Below are 22800 nucleotides of genomic sequence, written 5' to 3' on the forward strand. Positions count from 1 at the left end.
TTTCTCCTCTATTAAAAAACAATTTTCAGGATTCTTGTTGTTTGGATGGAATGAAAACTATCAAAGAAATGACTGGTTTGGAAGGGTTCACAGTCACGACGAACTCAGGGTAGTTTTTAGAAGGGGAGAATGGAAACTGGGTGGAAGAGTGATGGCTGCCAGCAGATGGGATCCAAGATGCTCCTTATCGATTGAGGAGAATATGGGAGTGCTAATCTGGATTAGGGTTCTAAATTGCCAGTATTTTTATAGAATCGATGCACTTTCCAAGCTATTGCTAGAGCTCTATAGGGAGAACCGATGGAAGAGGGAGGAATTGTTGTTCAAGAAATCAACTATGTGAGTAATATTAAATTTTCCTCCCATTGTGAAGCGAATATATATTCATATGACAAGTCGGTGTAGATGATTATGTTTCCTCCCTAATAGACCCAAATTCTTTTTCCTCCCTCTTTCCTCTGCTGGAGAAGCTCTTTTGCCGTATTAAATCAGAGAAGAAACCAAAGCCTTTGAGCAGAAGCAAATATGACTGCCTGAGTTTGTGATTCAGTGAAGGGTTAAGAGAACCTGCTGTCGAGCTGAACCTGTAGATTGAGAACAGGAGCTGCCGAGAGGAGATTTGCAATGGGCTCATCACTGACATCCGCAGCAGAGAAATTCAGTCGAACCTGAGAAATTCTGGCGATAGGGGTCGCTGCCGGAGTACAGGAAGAATCCAGCGAGAAAGGCGCCCTCCACTGACTTCTTTTCCCGCCGTTCTCTGGAATAATTTGCTGGAGACAAAGGTGTATCAGGCGGCAGAGAGGAAGGCCGGTGCTGATTCTTCAGGCAATTCTAGCTGTCAAGCAAAAGATTAATCCAACTCCAGGTTCTGAAGGACCTCTCTTCAAAAGTTTGGATTTTTTTGGAGTTAACGGAAGGGAGCAATCGATTTCCCTCTCTCGTTTTGATCTGATAACAAGAGAAAACTTATTCAGAGGAAGCACGAAAGATAAAGCTGGTGAGAACTTGTTTTTATTGATTCCTTTGAACAACATATATATAGTACAAAAAAAGGTTATCGCTTACAAGATTTTTGTATACAAGATCATGATAATACACAATTTCTTGAAAAATTGAGAGTACTAAAAAAATATTTCTCACTTACATTTACATGATCCACAATTTTTGGAGTGGATGAAGGATTACAAAAAGGAAGGTTATAACGGAACAAATCTGCCATGTCTCACTTTTAAGTAATTTCAGTTGATATCAAGATCCTCAATGTCTTCCTTAATTATCGTCTTTTCATTGACATCAAGATCCTCAATGTCTTCGGCAATATTCTTATTTTGAATATCCGTAAAATCACGTTTTGCTGATTTACTCTTATCATTTCTATCCCAATCCATTAACCACCTAAAATGTAGTCTGCATAATAATAACAGATCTTGATAAGAGATAGGAACCATACACAATTATGGCAACAGTTCTTATTCTAGAAGATTTGTGCCAAGGGTTACACCAAAATAAATACCCTCATGGTCACTTTGAGCAAGATAGTCAGAAGACTTAGAACTAAAGTCTTAATAAACTTATATGCATAGCCTATATTACATCCCAGAGCACAAAAGTCAGATTGCTATAGGTCCAAAGCCTTCTCTCACGCTACAAAGAACAAGCAGAAGGCAAGCAGCATAAGCCAAAGAGTTGGCTACTTTACCCATCCCTATTTGCTAAAATAACATGAAATATAGAAAGAAAATGATTGAAACCTTTCAAGCACGAGGACATACAGAGAATCAACATATGATGCATGACCACTTGACTATATGTAGTTTCGAAGAGATTTTGGCAAGTCAATCCATATCATGTAGGAGCAAACATGTATGTGTAGTATCTCAATCACACCTGAAGATTGTAGTAACCTTAATCAAATCAGGGGCTACGTGCTAAAAATAATAAAAAAAAATTATATTCCAATAAAGACTAACGCACTTCTCTTCAAGTGCGTTAATCCTTAAATAGAAATTTAAGATTTTCAGTTTGACATGACTCAGGTCCCACTGAAAGTGCAAAATATAGTGTTATGTGTTTGAATGGGAGCACCAAACGGAGTTTAATTTTTACCATAAATTAAGGATTCAAGTTTAATCTTTAACTTCGATTAGAATTCTTCTGAACTCGTTAAACTGAAAATATAAATATGAAAGGCTGTGGCCCAATTCTGGGCACAGCCTAAATTGATCTTGGTCTTCAGGGAAGGGAAAATTTGAAAATAGAAATGTAGAACAGATGCATGGACAGCAAAGAATATTCTCATTCATAGAAGTGGGGATATAGAAGCTACATAATAACTAAAAAGAGTAAAAGCTTCATAATCAGTCTATCGTCACCTCAGATTCCTTTCTATTGGTGGGGAAAGAGCATGAAAAAAAAGAGGAAGGGTGTTGGATAACCAATCACTGTAGCCTAAGTGAATTGTATGGAATGGTTAAGCCTTGGCCAAACCCCGAATTGAGTGTAACCATTCAGCACCTGTGACTGTGGACAGGTTCGGTGGTAATGATTGGAGCAAACATGCATGTGTAGTATTTCAGTCACACCTAAAGATTGCAGTAACCTTAATCAAATGAGGGCCTGTTTGCAAAAAATATAATAAAAAAATTATATTCAATAAAGACTGATGTATTTCTCTTCAAGTGCATTAATCCTTAAAAAGAAATTCAAGGTTTTCAGTTTGGCATAACTCAGGTCCCACTGAAGGTGCAAGTATAGTGTTCTGTGTTTGAATGAGGGCACAGAGCAGAATTTAATTTTTACTGTATCTTAAGTATTCAAGCGAAGTTTAATCTTTAACTCAGATTAGAATTCTTCTGAACTCGTTAAAAGGAAAATAGAAATATGAAAGGCTACGGTCAAATTATGGGCACAGCCTAAATTAATCTCAGTCTTCAAGGGAGGGGAAATTTGAAAATAGAAATGTAGAAGATATGCCTGGACAGCAAAGAATATTCTCATTAATAGAAGTGGGGATGTAGAAGCTACAGAATAACTAAAAAGAGTAAAAGCTTCATAATAAGTCTATCCTCTCTCGCATTCTTTTCTATTGGTGGGGAAAGAGCATGAAAAAAAGAGATTCGGCACCTGTGGCTGTGGCCAGGTTTGGTGATGATGGCTGGAGAAGGGACCAGGGTTGAGTGGCTCTGGTTCACCTAAATGAGCCCACAAATTTTGGCCTGTCTGATTTTGATGATAAAAAGGCGTTGGGTGATTCTGGTTGGCATTGTTTGGTAGAAAAAGATGAAACGAAAGTTGAGAGAGGAGGGAGGGAGAGGGCGGAAGCTTCACATTTGTACAAATAAATTTATTGCAAGTTATGGAAATTGCATGTCAAATGAATGCCCACCAACCATCTCTATACCATATTTACAATTGCTTCCCAAAAAGTCTTATAAAAGTGGGGAAGATAAAAGAGCTGATGTGCCCATGCCCATGGAAACTAGATCAACCAAATCCTAAACAATCAAAAGAAGAAAAAGAAGCGAAGAACCAGAATACCTCATCTTCCTAACTCCTGTATCTTCAACCCAAGCCTGACAAAACAAAAAGAGAAGGAACCAATCCACGTTAGTCACATCATCCAAACATGAGATTCTGCATTCTCAGCAGAGGCAACAAAAAATCAAACAAAAAAAAAACCACAATTAAAACAACTGAAAAGATGAAGGAAACCCTACGTTCCTTCTGTCACATGTGACAATCAAGCAAATCAACAACACATGAGAAATCCATACATTAATCCACAGAATTAATGCTGGAGCTAATGAATATGTTGGGCAAATGTGATGGTCAAAGTGAAACAAAGACATTAATCCACAAAAGAAAACAACAAACATGCGGCCACCTTAAACAAAAATTTCAAAGAAAAAGCCCATATCCCCGTTAACATGCGGCCAGATTTCTCAAGCTCTTCCTTTGCCTTCTACCAAGAGTTGGTCACCTGTGCATCCCCTAATTCTTGCGCTCATCCAATTGAGCCGCCTGCAAGCAGATTACATTTCGTGGCCAATTTAAGAGTGAGACTGGCCAGATTCTAATTAATTTTTAATATTTCTTGAAATTTTTATTAACCATATATTTTCTCTTATTTTCGACAAATATTCAAAAACCAAACTCCTATTCGATCCAAGCGAACCTGCAATTTGGTGATTGCTGCAAGCAGAGGAGATGAACAACAACATGACGATGGCAAAGTGAGCAACCAGCAAACTGCCAGAAAACGAGCAACAAAGCAGGCGAATCATGGATTTTCTGATGCCATGAAACAGAAAAATTTGGGAAGCAATGACAGAGTTGAGGAACCTTTCTTCTTCTTCGCCTCTTCTGTCAGCGACAATCGGTCGATTGTGATGGATGCTTGACATCAGTGCATGCTGCAATGGCAAGGGCCACAGGGATGAGCGGAAGGTGGATTTTCACCGGAAAGGGGGCGAGGGAATGGCTTTATTGTCACAAGTAACACGTCTTTTTTACGTTGAAATTTAGGAAAGGATCTACAAACCGATCCTAATGGCTCGATCCTAATTCCAGTTTCCAACATTTGTTGTAGTGAGTACTCACTGGTGGAAACCATGATGGATCGGGAGGGAGACAAAGAGGGAGATAATATAGAGGCAGAGAGAGGGAGATAATATAGAGGCAGAAAGAGGGAGATAATATAGAGGCGATTTGGTCTAAGACCCTAAAAGGCAAGAAGGAAGTTGATATGGAAGAGCAATCAACACACACGAGGTAGCATGAGAGAAATCCAACGGACATAATCTGCCTTTTTAAGACATTATGTCCAAACAAGAATCTGAAGCCTCCGATTGATGTGGTTATACAAAATAGGAACTTTCCAACTGCATATCCAACTAACCTTTCTGGAGTACTAGAAGGCGCTAGTAAAAAGAAAGACATCGCAGCGAGACGAAGAGGAGCAAAACGCAATCATTCCAACCTCTCTGTTTTGTCATGCATTCAATCTTTTGTTGTCTAAAAGAATGGGGAAATCCCAGATTTACATTACACTTCTGCAACTTAACTGGTGGGTTTGAGGGGAGAAAGAGAGAGAAAAAATGTGGAAAAGGTTATCGTGCAACTGTGGTTCATCCAAAATATGCAAATGGCTTGGGTGGGAAACTCATTCTTGTCCTGACCAAATGTAGAGGTTATTCGCTACGGTCCTCGTCCTAAAGTATTGGTCGTAGGGCATAAACAAAAATATTGTAGTGACAGTGTGCTAGCATGAATTGTATTTGTACATGCCTGCAGTGAGACACTATTTCTTGTTTAGATAGTCTATCAAAACTGGGTTCTGAAATGCAATAATATATTCTGTTGTGACCATCATCAAATATACATATGTGACGTTATGCATAGTATCTTAATATGGATGATGGTTAACATACTCATGCCCACTTCTCCGTCTAACACATAAATTTGACGATAGAAACTCTTTTTGTAGGCACGATTTTATTTGAATGAATAATAAAATGAATCCTATAGTTGCTTTATTGCAATCTGGTTTGTTTTACTATTTATGACCTCTTTGTAAACGTCTTTTTATCGTAAAACCAGTTCATATAGTATCATTGTTGCATTTAATTTTTCTGAGTGCTTATTGCCTACTTGTAAGCATGATATTACTTGAGTCTATCATAAAATAAATCATGTAGTTGTGTTATCGCACAATTTTTTGTTCTTATCGCATTCTTGTAAACCCAAATTTATTTTAGGATATCATAAAATGAATATTGCATTTGCATTATTAGAATCTATTTTGTCTGACTGCTTATTGCCTTTTATTAAGCACCATGTTATCGTAAAACCAATCCATACAATGATATTATTGCTTTTAATTTTTCTAAGTGTTTATCACATCGTTGTGAACACTATTTTATTTGACCTATGTCTTAAAACAAATCCTAGAATTGTGTAAGAAAATATAATAGGACTCAATCAGAGAGCTGAGAGTGCCTTGTAATCTGCGACCCACATTCGCACCCAACCCACACATTATTGATTTCAATTTTTTTATCAAATTTGATATTTTTAATATATTATAATAATAAATTAATAATAATAATAATACCCTCGCTGCACCGCCGCACCGTAATTTTTTGAGATGCATCGCACTGGCACCGGCACCTGCACCCATACCCCGCATACCGGTGACATAGCAGAACACCCTCAAAGAAAGAAATGTAGAAGAAACTTGAGGGGGTGAGAGAAAGAAAAAATGATACTTGTTGTTGTTGAGTTTTACTGCCGCTGCTCAAGCTCCGGTGTGCTCGCCGATCGCCATAGATGGCTGGGGACTTTTTGTTGCTCAACATAAAGCCCTTACAAATAGAAGGCAATGGACAAGATTCAAGAGAGTGAGGAGATATAAAATGGGAGAAGGAAACAGAAAAGAAGTCGACAAAAAGCCACTTATACTTGTCTTGGGAAATTTGATGTTGACCATTGTTTTGTACACAATTCTAGTGAAGACCCTTGTATTTTTTTCAATTATTATCCTACAACCTTTTGGGTTTCAGTAGGGGTCTGGTTGACTCGCACTTTGTAAAAAAAATAATTTCAGGATCCAACCAAGAAATATTTTTGTTGCGCAGTGTAAAGTAAAGACAATGTTCAGAATCTCTTATACATGCAGCTGTCGCTGCATTACAAATTGTGCTCCTTCATTATAAATTTCTTTGTAACGTAACAATTGCATTATAGAATGTAGCTGCATGTGTATACATCAATATTGAAGATCTATCTCACTACAGAAAGTCCCCGTACATTGGATTTAAAAACAGTTTAACACAGTTTTTTTTAATTGAACTGTAAAAAAAAGACGTATATATGTTTTCCCAATCACTACGTGTGACGTCAATGTATTTAAATCTAAAAATCCAAACCAACAATGTTTTCAATGTTAAAAGACACTCCTCCACAAATTAAATGAGAAAAATAAGACTCCTTTTGAGAAACACCAAATGTCCACCCAACTTTTCCTTCTGTTTTTCAAACAATGCTTGATCTCGTCAAAAGTATTGAAGTAATCACCCAAATGATGAAATTATCCCTTCAGGTGAGCAGGATTTAACCCACCACCTGAAAGAAGGCCAAAGCATTAAAAAATATTAGTCACCCAAATGATGAAATTATCCCTTCAAATTGAAAGTATTGTCAAGAAAATAAAACTAAAAAGGAAAAATTGCTAATTAATGGTTTCCGTACAAACTCCAAAATTATATAGATCAAGATTGTGTGGATGAGTTTAAGTAGAAAGATGTAACTCACTAATAGCTATATATATGTAAAAGGTATTCTGTATCTTACAACCAACATGACCTATTAAGTGAACCAAGTTGAAGAGTACAGTTTCAAAAATGTCAATGAGTGAAAGCAAGATATATATGTAAAAAAGTATCTCGGGGTTTTTGATGTGGCAACATCCAGGATTGATTATGGAATTTTGCCAACAAGGCGAAGATTTTTGTGGAAAAATCTCGCATATAAAAATTAAGGAACTAGAATATAGAACCAGAAGGATCATTCCTTGTTCGTTGAAAACTGCAAACACAAAAACTGAGGATGTTTTTCCTTCGTTAACTAAAATTAATTTTAAGTCTGATACTTGGATAGAAATAAAACAAAAGAATTAGTCAACCTGTAAAAATAAGCCAAAGAACTAGCCAACATGTAAAACTAATCCGAAGGCGGATATTAAAAGCACCAAAGGAAGAATATCATTTTGTTCTTCATTGTATGAAAGTTGGGAACATCATGAAAGGTAAAATTGGCTTCTTTTTTTGGTTGGCAATCGCCATGATTTCTTGATGTATAGATACACCTTTTGATGGAGGGAAATTGTAACAGTGAAAGCAACATAATACTTTATTTTTCAGGGCTGCTTTCATCTTTCCAACGATGTCTTTCAACATGTTTTGTGATTGACACTTGCATCGTTTCTATTTTCATATTTCATGTTAGCTATGTTTTTGTTTTAATTTACTTTTTTCTCAACAACATGGTAAGATTTAACCAAGGTTGTATGTCAAATTAAACCATGTCAAATTTACCATCTTTCTTATACTCATCAGGACATCTGCAGCCGCACAAACAGTCTTAAGTTACCTCTAACAAACAATGTACCTTAATCACATATAGATGTACATGTTTTGGACATTAATTGAGATTGCCAAAAATCTAGTTCAAAATCCAATTTGTTGGTAGATGACATTATTTGAGACTGTTCATTTTTAAATTCATGGCAAGTACTGTTCTCAAGAAATTCAAAGCAATTGAATAACCCAAAAATTTTCAGCACTTGTTTTCTAATGACTCAATTTCAGCAAGTGACCAGAATGCCCATCCTACACTTGGGCCTACACTATTATCGGCACAAAGATCAGAAAGGAAAGATCTTGTGGAAGAAAATATAAAAAAATAAAGGATGCAAAATGAAAAGCTGCTAACTAGCAGGTAAAAACTGAATGTTTCCACCGGCGCAGCCTTCCAACCTCTTCATCCTAGAATGCAGTCCCAAACGGAAACTCAACCATCACATAGGCAAACATAAGGTGCAGTGCACATGCAAGTGGAAGCAAGAAGTCCATAGGAAAAACTGAAGAAGTTTCTTTAGAACTGTCTGTTTCACAATTTTAATGAAGACTGGAAAATATAAAGTCATTTAAGGCTACTTATCCAAGTTAATATAAAAATAATCAACTATGAAACCGTTCCTTTACAAATTACAATTTTTCAATGAAATAAGTCTTGTTTATAGGGAAACATTGTTTCGTTATAGAAAATATGACATCCTTTTAAAGTGCCCCTCCCACAATTAAGGAACTGACTTTCAGAAGTACCTAGGACTAATGAAAGGTAACGGAAGACTGATTTTTTATTTAAACTATCTTTACTGAGGAACTTCAAGACTGATTACCTTAAAAAAATTCACTCTCAGTGGATCCTGGCAATGCAATGTGGTTGGACCCTCAAGTTGGTCTGAATGAATCAGCCTTTTAGAGGGTGAGTCAGGGTCTGCTACTAAAGAGCATAGCAAGTTACAAGTCTCAGTAGGACATGTATTTTTATTACTATAGGTTAGGTGAGGTTACCATTATCCTTTTTTTGGTGACCAATCTTATGTCCCTAATAAAGGGAATCTATCAATTTTTCAAGGTTTCAAAACCAAAAAGGCATGGAAGCACATGAGATCTAGCTCCAGTTCCTTCAGAAAAGTAAGATCTTTGGTGCAAAAAGAATGGACAAATGAGATAACAAAGAAAAATAAACGGCTCCAATTCCTATCTCAGTTTATTTGAAATATACCACATATATAATCATCATTCACATTATCGATTGACAAGAATTTTCAGCAATCAGAAAATCCAAATACAGTAATGTTTTTCAAATAGATGAATTTCTTTGTACGATGAAGGGCGTTAAAAAGATTGAAAAGTTGTTTGACGTAATAAAATGATTGACAAATACCTACTTCATTAATTGAAGAAAAATGTTAAAATCTTGAGCAATTTCTATGAAGAAAATGAACAAAATCACATTTTGTACATACACTCTCCCTGGTCCTTTTTTTATTAATATTGATACTTATAAAATAGACAAAAATATTGAAGAAATTGTCAAAAAGATGTGGCCCATAAAAATCTTTCTATTCAGGTATTTTCTTTTTATTAGGGTAAAATGGTATTTTTCATACTTAAAAACAGTGGGGCATGTGTCTGTAGGTAATTGTATAAATATAAATGGTTACTTGTAACTTTTCAGAAGAAAAATGCATCAAACCTGATCGGTCTCATTAATTATCTGTCCGGTCTAATTTGTCTAGTGACATATATATGTGTGTGTATGTGTGTGTGTGTAAAGTGGTGCATGGATTGATGAGTTCAATTCAATGATCGTAGGAAGGTATTCATACTCCGCCCCATATACTGCATTATTCGTTCGTTACAAAAGAATCTCATCTTATGCTGATGTACCATCTGGGGTTCTTCTCAATGACAAACTGTCATTTATTACAGCATCATACTACTAATGGTATCAGCTTGGTTTTGAATTGAAATAACATTGTTGTATTCAATGACGTGGATGTCAAAAGAAAAAACATAGAGTAGAAAGAAAACCCAACTCCTAGGTTGGACCACTAATCATTTGTTTGTGGGCAACCTCCTCCTAAATATGCTCAAGTGTTATTCCATACACTAAGGCATGATCGTGTTTGCAGTACAATAACTAGAACTATGTACAAGACAATCTTAGGCATCTAAGCCTTTTGTTACGAGAAACATTACTAAAAATAAATTGATATTCAAAAACTTTTCAGATCGTCCTCCAGAAGTTCTTTTATAAGGTGATACAAAACGAATGATGCAGTATACAAGGTGGAGTATGAATACCTTCCTGCCATCATTGTATATATACAAGAAAATCTCTTGTTGAGTGAACCAAATTGACTTCAGACTCTGATTCTTTCGAGCAACTTCTCTACATACCTTCAACTCTTGCAACCTTTCCACAGAAAATAGACAGCCCTTGCCACCATCATCTCTAATTAGCATGGTACTGTCATCTGTCAACAGCAGACCATTGCATCACATGGCTGAGTTTTGTTCCCCCTTAGAACGTGGATGCAGAAGGAACACATTGCCTAAGACATATGGTTGAAAGGCATGGAAATATTTACTAGAGCCTATAAGTGTTTTCTTGAGGGTACAAATTATGTTTTTGCTATTCTTTAATCATAATAACCTATACAGGTGATGAACGCAACTGGGACAGTCCAATACCGGTGACGATTACAACTGGTATAGATCTCTAACGATGAGGTAGTTCACAGTCATATATACTTATACCGGTGAAAGGTCTCGCCGCTAAGGTATTTATACTGGTGTTCTCTAGCACCAGTAGAAATTTCACCACTGTAAACCTATAACAGCGGTTACCACCGCTATATTACCTGAACCCATAACGTAACCACCAATGTTATTTGAATCACACAACTCAATGCACGAAATGTGCACCTCGAGTGCCTGCTTATCGCTCATGTCTATCTCTCCCTCTACCTCTGTTTTGTAATTAATGCTTGTATTTTTTTTTCATTTTTCTATTTCACATTGTTTTTGTTTACTTTTTTTCTCAGCCGCATGGTAGAATTAGATAAAAGCGATAAGTGTTAATTTATTGAAGGTTGTATGTTGAATGAAATAGTGTAAGTTAATAAATGTTGGATAAAAATCATAGAGTTTAGTGAATTTATTGAACTTATAAACCATTTGACCAAACCGGTGCTCTCATGAGTATGTTGTTTAAATAAACCAAATTAATGTTTTTTTTAATCCGCAGTACTTGTAAGGAATTAAATATTTTACAAACTTTTATGTATAATTGTTGATAACAACTAATTAAACTTTCTCGCAATTAGCAAATCAGTGCCAGCCTTCATGTCTGATTTTGGCGCCAGAGAAAAAATGGCTTTTTTGCTCTTGTTTTTAATTTCTGACATGATTTTTGTTGATATAATATGTTAGATTATTTTTGCCATGAAACTTAAGCTTCACTATGCATCGCTTAGCTACACATTGCATCACCAACTTAGTGCATCGCTTCGCCTTGTTGTACTTCACAACAAATCAGCAGTTTCACCAATTAGGCCCTTCTCAACGATTTCCTCTTGGGGATGTAGAACAAAAGAACTATCAAAGACAGAAGATGAAGACGACTGCAGGCCATCATTGATTGCATCAGTTTGCTGTGTTCTCCCTTGAACAAAACCGGCTTGATTTTGCGATTGAGATTGCAAAGACGTTGATGAGAATGTGGTGCCATGCTCCCCTATAGTCTGTCTAAATGTATTTTCATTCATTCTGCAAAGAAATCTGAATGAGAACTAAAACCACCAGAATCATTATCGCCCATACCTGTATGAAAGCTACTCCACTGCACCTCCTTCATGCTCGCCCGGGTCTGCTTAGAACCCTTAACAGACGGAAAATCTGCTTCCAAATTGTTCAGATGGGCATTGGCACCCGCACCATGTGCAACCAACTCTACTGGTATGGCAGACTCGTTGGACTCAACAAGCACATCGGAACTACTCCCTTCTGGAACCTGATTTACTTTCTCTGGTTTGAATTCGACCGAGTTACTGACACTAAAGGAGCCAGCTTTTCTGGCAACAGCCTCGTCCACCTGAACCTGTGAATGGTACTCCGATTCACTCAAGGAAAGGTTCGCTAGAGAAGTGTCAGCAGGGAGCTCAGTTGATCCCATTGGAATCATTACCCTCCTGTAACTCAGCTGCAGAAGAACCATCGATCCGAAACTCATCATCCACAAGCTTGTCAAAGAAACCTTCATCCGTCTGATCCTGCATAAGAAATGGAGAAGCCACCATTCATATAACAGAAAGCAGAAAGAAATGCTCAAAATGTAAGATCAAAACACCCAACTTCCTTGTGAACGATAATTCGAATGGTTTCACTGGAATCTACCTTGACTAACAAAATTAACAGAAACCAAGACCTTAATAGTCCTGGACCACATACCCAAAAGTGATGAATCACAAATCAAACCATCAACAAATCAAAATGAGCAACGAGAATAAATTTCAAAAAAAAAAACTTGTTCGAAAAGGAGAGTCATGACCGTTGTTACACATGTAGATGAAATTATATCAGAAACCACCTGGATGGCACAAGGAAGACCCTTCTCCCTCCTCCAGAAAACCAGTCGTGGTTCGGAAAAACAAGAAAGCGATTGAGAAATGGCCGGAAAAAAAAAACAAAAAAAGAGAGGATAGAGTGATTGATCTTACCGGAAACCAGCCATCGCCGTGCTTCCTTCAAGCTCCCTCTCCTTGATGAGGGCAGATCGTAAGAGGCAAACTCTAGAGGTAGACGAGATGATGGGCTAGAAATCTTTCCCCTGTTTCTTGGGTTTTTACACGGTAAAAATGTGATGCATTTCAGAAAAACCGTTTAAAACCCTGATACTTGTCATCTGCATCAAACATGCACTTGGGAAGCGGACTTTCCTCTTTTGTTCTTCAAACATTTTATTGGGGTCAAAAAAAAAAAGATCCAAATCCATGTTCACATGTAATTCCCTATCCGATCCGAAACAAATAGGAACTTAAGAAAACTGCATCTGCCTCATAATATTTAACGAACGAGGTGATAGCCAATGTTTTTTTAGTTTTTTTCTTTAACGAAAAGCTAATCTAGACCTACCGGTTTGGTTGATGAAGCGCATCCAATCTGTCATGCTTGTAATAGCTGTTATTAAAATAAAAATATTTTTAATTTTCAAAGCATTTTTAAATTTTAAATTGATTTTTTTATTATTTGAAAAAACACTTCTGTTTTGCGCCGTAAAGACTTTTAGGTTAGTGCTAACATAAATTCAAAATATGATTGTAACAAAAAAATAAAACATGTCCCACAGATCTTATAGCCCTTTTAAGCTATATCAAATGATATTATTGATCAATCTCTATATGCAAATAGAAATTATGTCTTAAGAAGGACCAAACACTCTTATCAAATTACATAACATAGGGTTGTAAAGCATCTCATTCAACTTAAGATCGCGATCGACCAAAAAAAATGCTGATCCGAAAAAAAAAAAAGTTTAAACTTAAAACTTTTCTTAGCGACAACTATAATATCAAAAGTGGTCACAGTGAAAAGTATGGGAGACCTTCTTATTTGCTAAACAACCCCTTAGATGCCCACCACCCCTTAGTTAGCTTCAAACCTTGTCCCCATCAAGTCTCACCTCTCTTATTCTACTATTTGTCCTCATAAGATGAGGATTTACCCACATGTATCATTCGAGAAAAAAAAACCCATTTTGCTCAATGATTTTTTTAAAAAAAAAAAACAAAAAGGTTAGCCGTCTCTACATTGGGTAGGAAGAAGACATGTTTCGGTTGCTTTGCAAAGTAACTAAGAAATTATTTGTCAATAGTTTGTCACCATTTACTTAAAGGATGGATCGATTAGGAATTTATTTTTCTTATAAATCAAATATGAACGAGAGAGATCTTATAATTTCTCAAGTAGAGTACCTTTGTTTTCAAAAAATTCAGGCTTTACCATTATAAACTGATCATATCACTATTTTCTTTTTTCAATTTTGCACTGCATTGATTTTACATCACTCTTTCCAAGAGAACACCCGGACACAGTTGCACCAGCAACATAGCAGCACAATCTTCTTTCTGTAGGCGGCGGATGAGTTCTATCAGTGATTATTTAATGCAACATTAAAGAAAAAAAGCATTCATAGAACATTCACACCTATATATCAAAACTGAGAGATTAACTTAGAGATGAAGCCCATCAACTCAGTAGATGCCTCTCCCTAGGGGCTGTGCGCACAGAAGGCATGCTCCTCTTCCGAGAAGACGTGCAACTTCACCACCATCCTTCCCAACTTCTTCAGCTCCTCCATTAATATCGCCGCGATGTCTGGCAGCCCCTCCACTGGTGGTTTACATAAGAGGAGCTCCCTGGTACCAAGCCCTTGAGGCCTGATAGATCAGGCACCTGGCTGGAGGCGAGGACATTGTGGATGATCTTCCCACCGACTGCGTCGCCAATGATGGAAAGCTGAGAAAGGTAAGCTGGGTAAAGGAGGTGGTGGCAAGCATACGGGGAGGAAAGCCATGGAACTAATTACAAGATTTTTTGTATTGCATTGTTGAAAAGTAATGCTTGTTGTTTTGTGAATTATGAAATTTTATCAATATATGATTTTTTTAAAGTGGTTTCTATCATATTGTACATTTGTATTTGTGTTCATTCTCATCGATGTGCTAATGAACAGATAGCAGAGAACAAATGCATGCTTAGGCTATCTTCCACCTAGACATTCAACCACTAGCTTTATTAAATATATAGGCAAATATTGTTATTGCATGCTATTAAGCTTTAATAACATGAAGTCCCGATAAACATATCTATAAACCTAGCTTAACCAAGTGATCATGTAAACTTTCTGGCCACAAAGTCAACCGGTACAGTCTGATTACAGATTTGCCACGTAAAACCTTAGAAGGTTTCAAGTGGATGATTCCACTCCATGAAAAATGTAATGTCTACGTGGTTCGGTTGAGAGTTTTACAGGATTTTTCCTCTTCTACGAAAGGTAATTTTGTCTTTTCTGTTTTAGAATGAAAGCAACTTCTGCATCTTTGTCATTTTGGGGGCTTTTTTTTGTCCTTATCATTGAGTTCAAAAATGGATGCCCTAGTGGCATTCTACTATGGGCCCTATCGGCACATGGTGACAAAAAATAGGAGGGAGTTGGTGGGTGCACCACTATACGTCCACAAAAAAAAAGATGGTTAGGGCTTAAGATATTTTGAAAATTATTTCAAGATAAAATATTCTTTCTAGTTTTTCATTTTTTAGTTTTTTTTGTTATTATTTTTTATTAATTGAGAGCATTTTTCACTATTAGTGTATTGGCATGCGGAAATTTTGTGTATCCCATGGTGTGCATAAAATAGGCTGTAGGTAAGCTTAAAGGGGTTCTGGGCAGCAAAAGATCACTTTGATAGCAACAGGTTTGAATATATGATACGTTTGCCATATCTCGTCCACCAACCTTTATATATATATATATATATATATATATATATGCACACACACAATGTTGTAGGACGTGGTAAATACCAATTTAATGATCATTTTTAGCTACAAATTGTTAAATTTGGACAACCAGCCACATGAATATATAATGAGAGAGAGATACCTTTTTTATGTGATGGGCCTATTGTCTTGTAATTTGACACACAAATTCTTTTTAGTGTTATTAAGGGGTGTTCAATGAGCTTGAAGTTGAAGAATTTTAAAATTAAAATTATTGTTTTCTATGAATAGAAAATTATATTTAAAAAAAACAATTTTTATTCTAGAATTATAAGCTTATCGTCAAATCAAAATTCTGAAATTATGATTGTAATTTCAGAATTTAAGAACTTTTTATTCTCCCTTTAGGGCATATGTTATGATGGTTTGAATCCATCAGTTATAAATTTTAATTACTATTTATCAAACAAGTCATATTCAGTTTTGAAATCAAAATTTCATTCTATCAAACACAACAAATTCATTTTCCTCAATAATATAATATACTAAGCATGTGCTAGTGGCGTACAGGGAGGGCTCAACTAACATGTGGCCCTTATATTTGTAAAATATATTTCATTGGGTTGCTGGATCCACTTACATATTGACATGTAAATCTTATATGTTTATCCATCTTTCTGTAACGATACTTAGCCATCACTTTTAATTCACCTATGTAAGATATTCTGGTCTGGTTCTGGTTCATTCGTGCACCTTTCCCCCCCACCTCTCTCTGTCATAATTCAGTAATTGTCATAAAAATTTGAGAAATTCACAAGTAATGAATCTGCTTTTAATATATCTATAAGTAACAATTTAATATTTGATAAATTGTAAAAAGTTGTTTGACATGGTAAAATGATTGACAAACACCTGCTTCATTAATTGAAGAAAAATGTTAAATTCATGAGTAATTTCTAGGAAAAAAATGAAAAATATCACATTTTGTACATACACTCTCCCTGGGCCTTTTTTATTAATGTTGATACTTATAAAATCAATGGAAATATTTGAGGAAAGTGACAAAACATGTGGCCCATGAAAAATTTTCCATTGAAAGGTATTTTCTTTTTTATTAGGTTAAAATGGTGTTTTTCATATGTTTTAAAATTTTCTATTATTGGGGCATGTGTCTGTAAGTTATTGTATAAATATAAATGGTTACTTGTCACTTTCAGAAGGAAAATGCATCAAATCTAGTCGGTCTCATTAATTATCTGCCCGGTCTAATTTATCTGGTGATATATATATATATATATATATATATATATATATATATATATATATATATATATATATATATATATGAAGTGGTGCACAGACTGATGGGTTCGGTTCAATGACGGTAAGAAGGTATTCATACCCCGCCTCATATATTGCATTATTCGTTCATTAAAAGAATCTCAGCTTATGTTGATATACCATGAGGGGTTCTTCTCAATGACAAATTGTCATTTATTACATCATCATGCTAGCAACGGTATCAGCTTGGTTTCAAATTGAAATAACATTGCTGCATTCAATGACATAGGTGTCAAAAGAAAAAACATGGAGTAGAAAGAAAACCCAACTCCTAGGTTGGATCACTAATCATTTGTTTAGAAGCGGGTGTTGGCAACCTCTTCCTAAATTTATATAGGTCAATTTGCTATATTAAGCACAGTTAGCAATATGACCAACATCTTCAAAACACTTCAACATGGAACTTTTTTAGGACTTCTGAAAGTACAAAGTTGCAAAGCATGAACACGTTTGCAATACAATAAGTAGAACTATGTATAACGCTATGTTAGGCACCTACACTTTTTGTTACAAGAAGCATTAGTAAAAATAGATTCATATTCATTAAACTTTTTAGACCATCCTTCTTTGGTTCTTTTATAAGATGAGATTATTTATAAAGAACGAATGATATACGAGGCAGAGTATGAATACCTTCCTGCCGTCATTGTATATATACAATAAAATCTCTTGTTGAGTGAAACAAAATTGACTTCACTCTGATTTTTTTGAGCAACTTCATCATCTACATACCTTCAACTCTTGCAACCTTACCGAAAAAACAGATTGCCCTCGCCACCATAATCTCTAATTAGCATGGTACTGTCATCTGTCAATAGTTGACCATTGCATCACGTGGCTGAGTTTGTTCCCCCTTAGTGCGTGGAGGTGGAAGGAACACGTCATGTGAAGGACATATAATTTTGTTTTTTGTTTGGCTTTTCTTTAATGACAGTAAGCTATAACGGTGATGAACCGGACCGGTACAGCCCTACTGATGACGGTAAGGTGGTTTAGGTCGCCGCCATATACATTTATACCAGTGATTTTTCTTTGCTGCTAAACGTGCTTACACTTGGTGTTCTGTGAACCTATAACTGTGATTTTTAGCACTGCTATATATTACTTAACCAAAGACATAACCACCAGTGCGTACTACCACTGGTATTTGAAGTGCACACCTCAATGCACGAGATGTGAACCTCAAGTGCCTGACTATCTCTCCAGTCTGTCTCTCCTCTGTTTTGCAATTAATGCTTGTATCTTTTTTATTTTCTATTTCACATTGTTTTTGTTTACTTTTTTTCTCACCTGCATGGTGGAATTTGATAAAACCGTGAGCGTTGAATTTATTGAACATTTTATGTTGACTGAAATAGTGTAAGTTAGTAAATGCTGGATGAAAATCATAGAGTTTAGTGAATTTATTGTACTTATATCCATTTGATGAAAATGGTGCTTTCATGAGTATGTTGTTTAAATAAACCAAAGTAATGTTCTTTGTTTTCATCTACAGTACTTATAAGGTATTAAATATTTTATAAACTTTTATGTATAACTGTTGATAACAACTAATTAAACTTTCTTGCAAATAGCAAAACAGTGCCATCTTTCTGATTTTGGCGCAAGAAAAAATGTTTTTTGCTTTTGTTTTTAATTTTTGACATGATTTTTGTTGATATAATATGTTAGAGTATTTCTGCCATGAAACTTAATTAAGCTTCACTATGCATCGTTTAGCTACACATTGCATCACCTGCATAGTGCATCGCTTTGCCTTGTTCTACTTCACAACAATGTTGTAAGAAGCATATGCCTCACACAAAAAAATGTGACCCAAAGCATTTTTTAGAAAAAAACGCCTTCAGGCCTTCCGTGAGGCCACGCATCCTTGAAGCATGCGCGTCATTTGGTAGAGGTGTATGCCTCCATCCGTGGTACACTCCGTGCTTGAGGCGTACACTTGAGGGATGTAGTCTGTTTAGTTTTTTTAATTAAAAAAATTAAAAACTAAATAAAACTGGTCAAAAGTGCTTCACACTTAGCCCTAACTGAACCCCATTTGTATCCCTAAATTGCTTTTCTCAATCCCAAATCACATGTGAAATTGAAGATTTCAACCATCGTTGCACGCCTGCGAAATTGCTAGAGGCTGGAGCTACAGTTGGTGAAGCCATCGCCCAATGTCAGAATTTCAATTGCAACTGTAAGTCTCTCTCTTGGAGTCTCTTCCTCTCCATGGCAGACACCGAACATAGGTGGCCACCTTTATGTGTTTGTCTTAGTCTCTCTGTCCATGTCCGGCGCTGGCCATGGCCACCCTCTCGCTCTCTCAGCTCTCTGGCCATGACTGGCCACCCTCTGCGTGTTGCTGTGATGGTATACAGTGTGTCCACATGGTGCTTTTGTTACTTTGTGTGTATCACCATGGCCAGTGTTGTGGCTTACGATGTTGTGGTAATGTGGCTTACAAAGTCAAGACCTTGAACTTATTTTCTTCATGTGTGCCATCCTTGCACTCATATTACGTGTTCATCTTTATTTTACTATTGTCATCATTTGAAGTCTGGACATGTACTTCATTGATGGTGGACGTCCTCCCATTGGTGCCAAGTGTCGCAAGTGGTGTCATAGTTTATTTTATGTTTTGGGATTTGTATCCTTACTTTATGACTTAGCAATTAATTAAATTATTATATTTTCTTTCAAATTTTTTTCGTTCCTTAGTTCATGTTGTTTTTTTTGTGCTTCATGGTAGACAGCTATGTTCAATCCTTTACCAAATCAATTGAAGAATATTTTTTACCTTATCTTGTTTTATATAAATAAATAAATAACATGGAAAATTTACATTACTACAATTACCTTTTTTACAATATATTTTTTTGTGGATGCTTTTTTTCTTTTTCTTTATTTCTAGATCAAACAAGTTCTCATTTTGGAAGAGCTGCTTGTCTTCTTCTCTTCTATTCAGATTTTATATCATGTTAAAGAACATGACAATGGTAATTGATGCATTGTCATAGACAATTCTTTTATATTTTTATGTGTTTTTTCAATAATTATTTTGCAGTAAGTTTCTAATTTGTTGTTACTTGTTACTAATTCAAATTTGTCATATGGTGTTAATATTTGTTACATTATGCATTGTTAATATTTTGGTATGCTTAGTAATTTGAGCTTTTGCATACAATGTAATTATATTTGTAATACATTGTCAGGATTGAGAAAAAATGTTACGGCGGGATCCAGCATTGAAGAAGATCAAGATGATAAAGAAAAAATGGGAAACTTGATATAAAATTATTGTAAGGAAACTTATAAAGGTGGTGTTTGAAGAAAGAAACAACACTTGGCTGGAACTAAAAAAGATTCAAAAGCATGTTACAAAGCCCACAAAGTGTTGTAAAATCTTTCAATAATTATTTGCAGGTACAAAATCGTGAAATACAAAGAAAAAAAAGACAATCTTGAATTGCATAGAAATGAATGTTTGGATGAAGGAATGATTAGTGGTGGCCTTACATCTCCCAATGTTCGTGCATTTGGAATTTCATGAGGACCAATGGATTAATTTATAACTTTAGATATGCGACAACCAACAATCAACAAAGCCATCAAGAAAGAGGAAAGAAAGCAAGTATATTCTGCCATAGGTCAATTTTTTTTTGCAAATGTTTTATCATTTAACTTATGTGACACTCCATATTTTGGAAGAATGATTGAAGCTGTGGGAAATTATGGTCAATGATTGAAACCACCAACCTACAACGATATGTGGACTTCAATCCTATAAGAAGAAGTTGATAAACTGCAAATAAAATTAAAGGACTACAAGAAGACATGGTTGAAAACTGGTTGTACCATAATGGCAGATAACTAGATTGATAGTAAAAGTAGAAATTTGATTAACTTTCTTGTAAACAATCCTTCAGGTACAACTTTTTTAAAGTCTTATGATATTAATGGTATAAAAAAGACAGCTAATAATTTGGTAAAACTATTCATAGAAATAATTAAAAAAGTTAGAGAGAAAAACGTAATGTAATTAGTTACTGATAATGCTGCTAACTACAAAGCTGCAGGTATGAAGTTAAAAGGAATTGATAGCTTTCAACATATTTTTTGGACACTTTGTGCAGCTCATTGCCTAGATTTAATTTTTGAAAATATTGCTAAGATACGTTTGCTTAAGGAAGTGATCAAAAAAACAAAAGTTGTAAGCACACTTATATATGAACATACTTGGGTATTAAATTTGATGAGAAAATGCACAAATGATAAAGTACTTCTACAGCCTACTATTACATGTTTTGCTACTTTGTATCTTACTTTACAGAGTATTCGTACAAACAAAATAGCATTGAAGAACATGTTTCTATCCCTACAATTTCAAGGCAGTGATTATTATACTAAAAATCCCAAAGGCAAGGTAGTAATGTGAATTGTTGGATGAAATATTATTAAGGTTACATTATCTTTAGTGAAGGTGTCGAGAGTTGCTGATTTAAATGAAAAACTAGTTAAGGGATTTTTATACAATCATATGAAAAGGGCAAAAGAAAAAATAACATGTAATATGTTCAATGATAAAAAAAGATATATGAAAATTTAGCAAATAATTGATAATCGGTGGGATAATCAAATGCATCATCGTTTACATGCGGCAAGGTATTATCTAAACTCACATTTTCATTATGACAATGATGTCCTCAAAGATAAAAGAATAAAGGCTGGGCTAATGGAATGCTTAGAAATTTTGGTGCCTATTATAGAAGAAAGATTTGACATTTAAGTTCAACTTGATTCATATGAGAACGAAGTTGGTGAGTACGGGACATCATTAAGTAATTAGAACAAGAAAGAAAAAACATCATGGTACATATTTTTTTTTGTTGTTTTGATTTCTATTATGAACTTATGAGTGGATGAAATGAAGTTATCTAAACTACTCTTCTCATTTATTTTTGTCAATTGATTGGTGGAATACATTTGGCGAAAATACAAAAGAATTGAAGAATTTTGCTATGAGAATCCTCAATCTTACATACAGTGCATCAAGATATGAATGTAAATGCAGCTCATTGTTTTTGGTAAATAAATGAAACTTTCAAATAATTATTGTGCTATCATTCAAATGTTTTTTTATAATTATCAAAATGATTAACTAATGCAATTACATGATAGGTACATACAAAAACAAGAAATCACATTGAGCAAGAAAAACTTAATTCTTTGGTTTTCATCATGTATATATGAAGATGAATACAAAAGTGTTTCATCTTCTCAAAAGAAAAGTGTTGGCAAAGGTAATGCTATATGTTTGTAATTTTTGAAATAAAGATAAGAACATTATCCTTTTTCTTTACTAATTGTTGCATTTTGTTATGTGTTAGTGTTTTTATATGAAGGTAAAACAATAATAGAAGATTTAGAATATGATAATTTAGATGATGATGAAGATGAACTTATTCAATATTTGGATGGTTCAAATGACGATGAACTGTTATCCATTAAAGAATATGACAATCATGAAGATACAATTGATGCCTACAAAAGTTATTTGAACTTTGTTAAGTATCACTTGATAATTACACAAATTAATTACTTTCTTTTAATTTTTGTACATATACATATTTCAATATGCTTATATTATTGTTCAACAACACTTATTATTTACTTATTCTCTTAATTGATATTATTATCTGAACACACATAAAAACTTTCATTAAAAGCAGAACATACTTACAACACCAAGAGCGTACTACTATGCTATGATACCAAACAGAAAAGGGGGCCGGGTTCAAGCACAAAAGCACCGGTTCGCTTTTACAACAGCATGGGA

The sequence above is a fragment of the Nymphaea colorata genome, unplaced genomic scaffold (genome assembly GCF_008831285.2).
Source record: "Nymphaea colorata isolate Beijing-Zhang1983 unplaced genomic scaffold, ASM883128v2 scaffold0001, whole genome shotgun sequence".
Classification (NCBI taxonomy): Eukaryota; Viridiplantae; Streptophyta; class Magnoliopsida; order Nymphaeales; family Nymphaeaceae; genus Nymphaea; species Nymphaea colorata.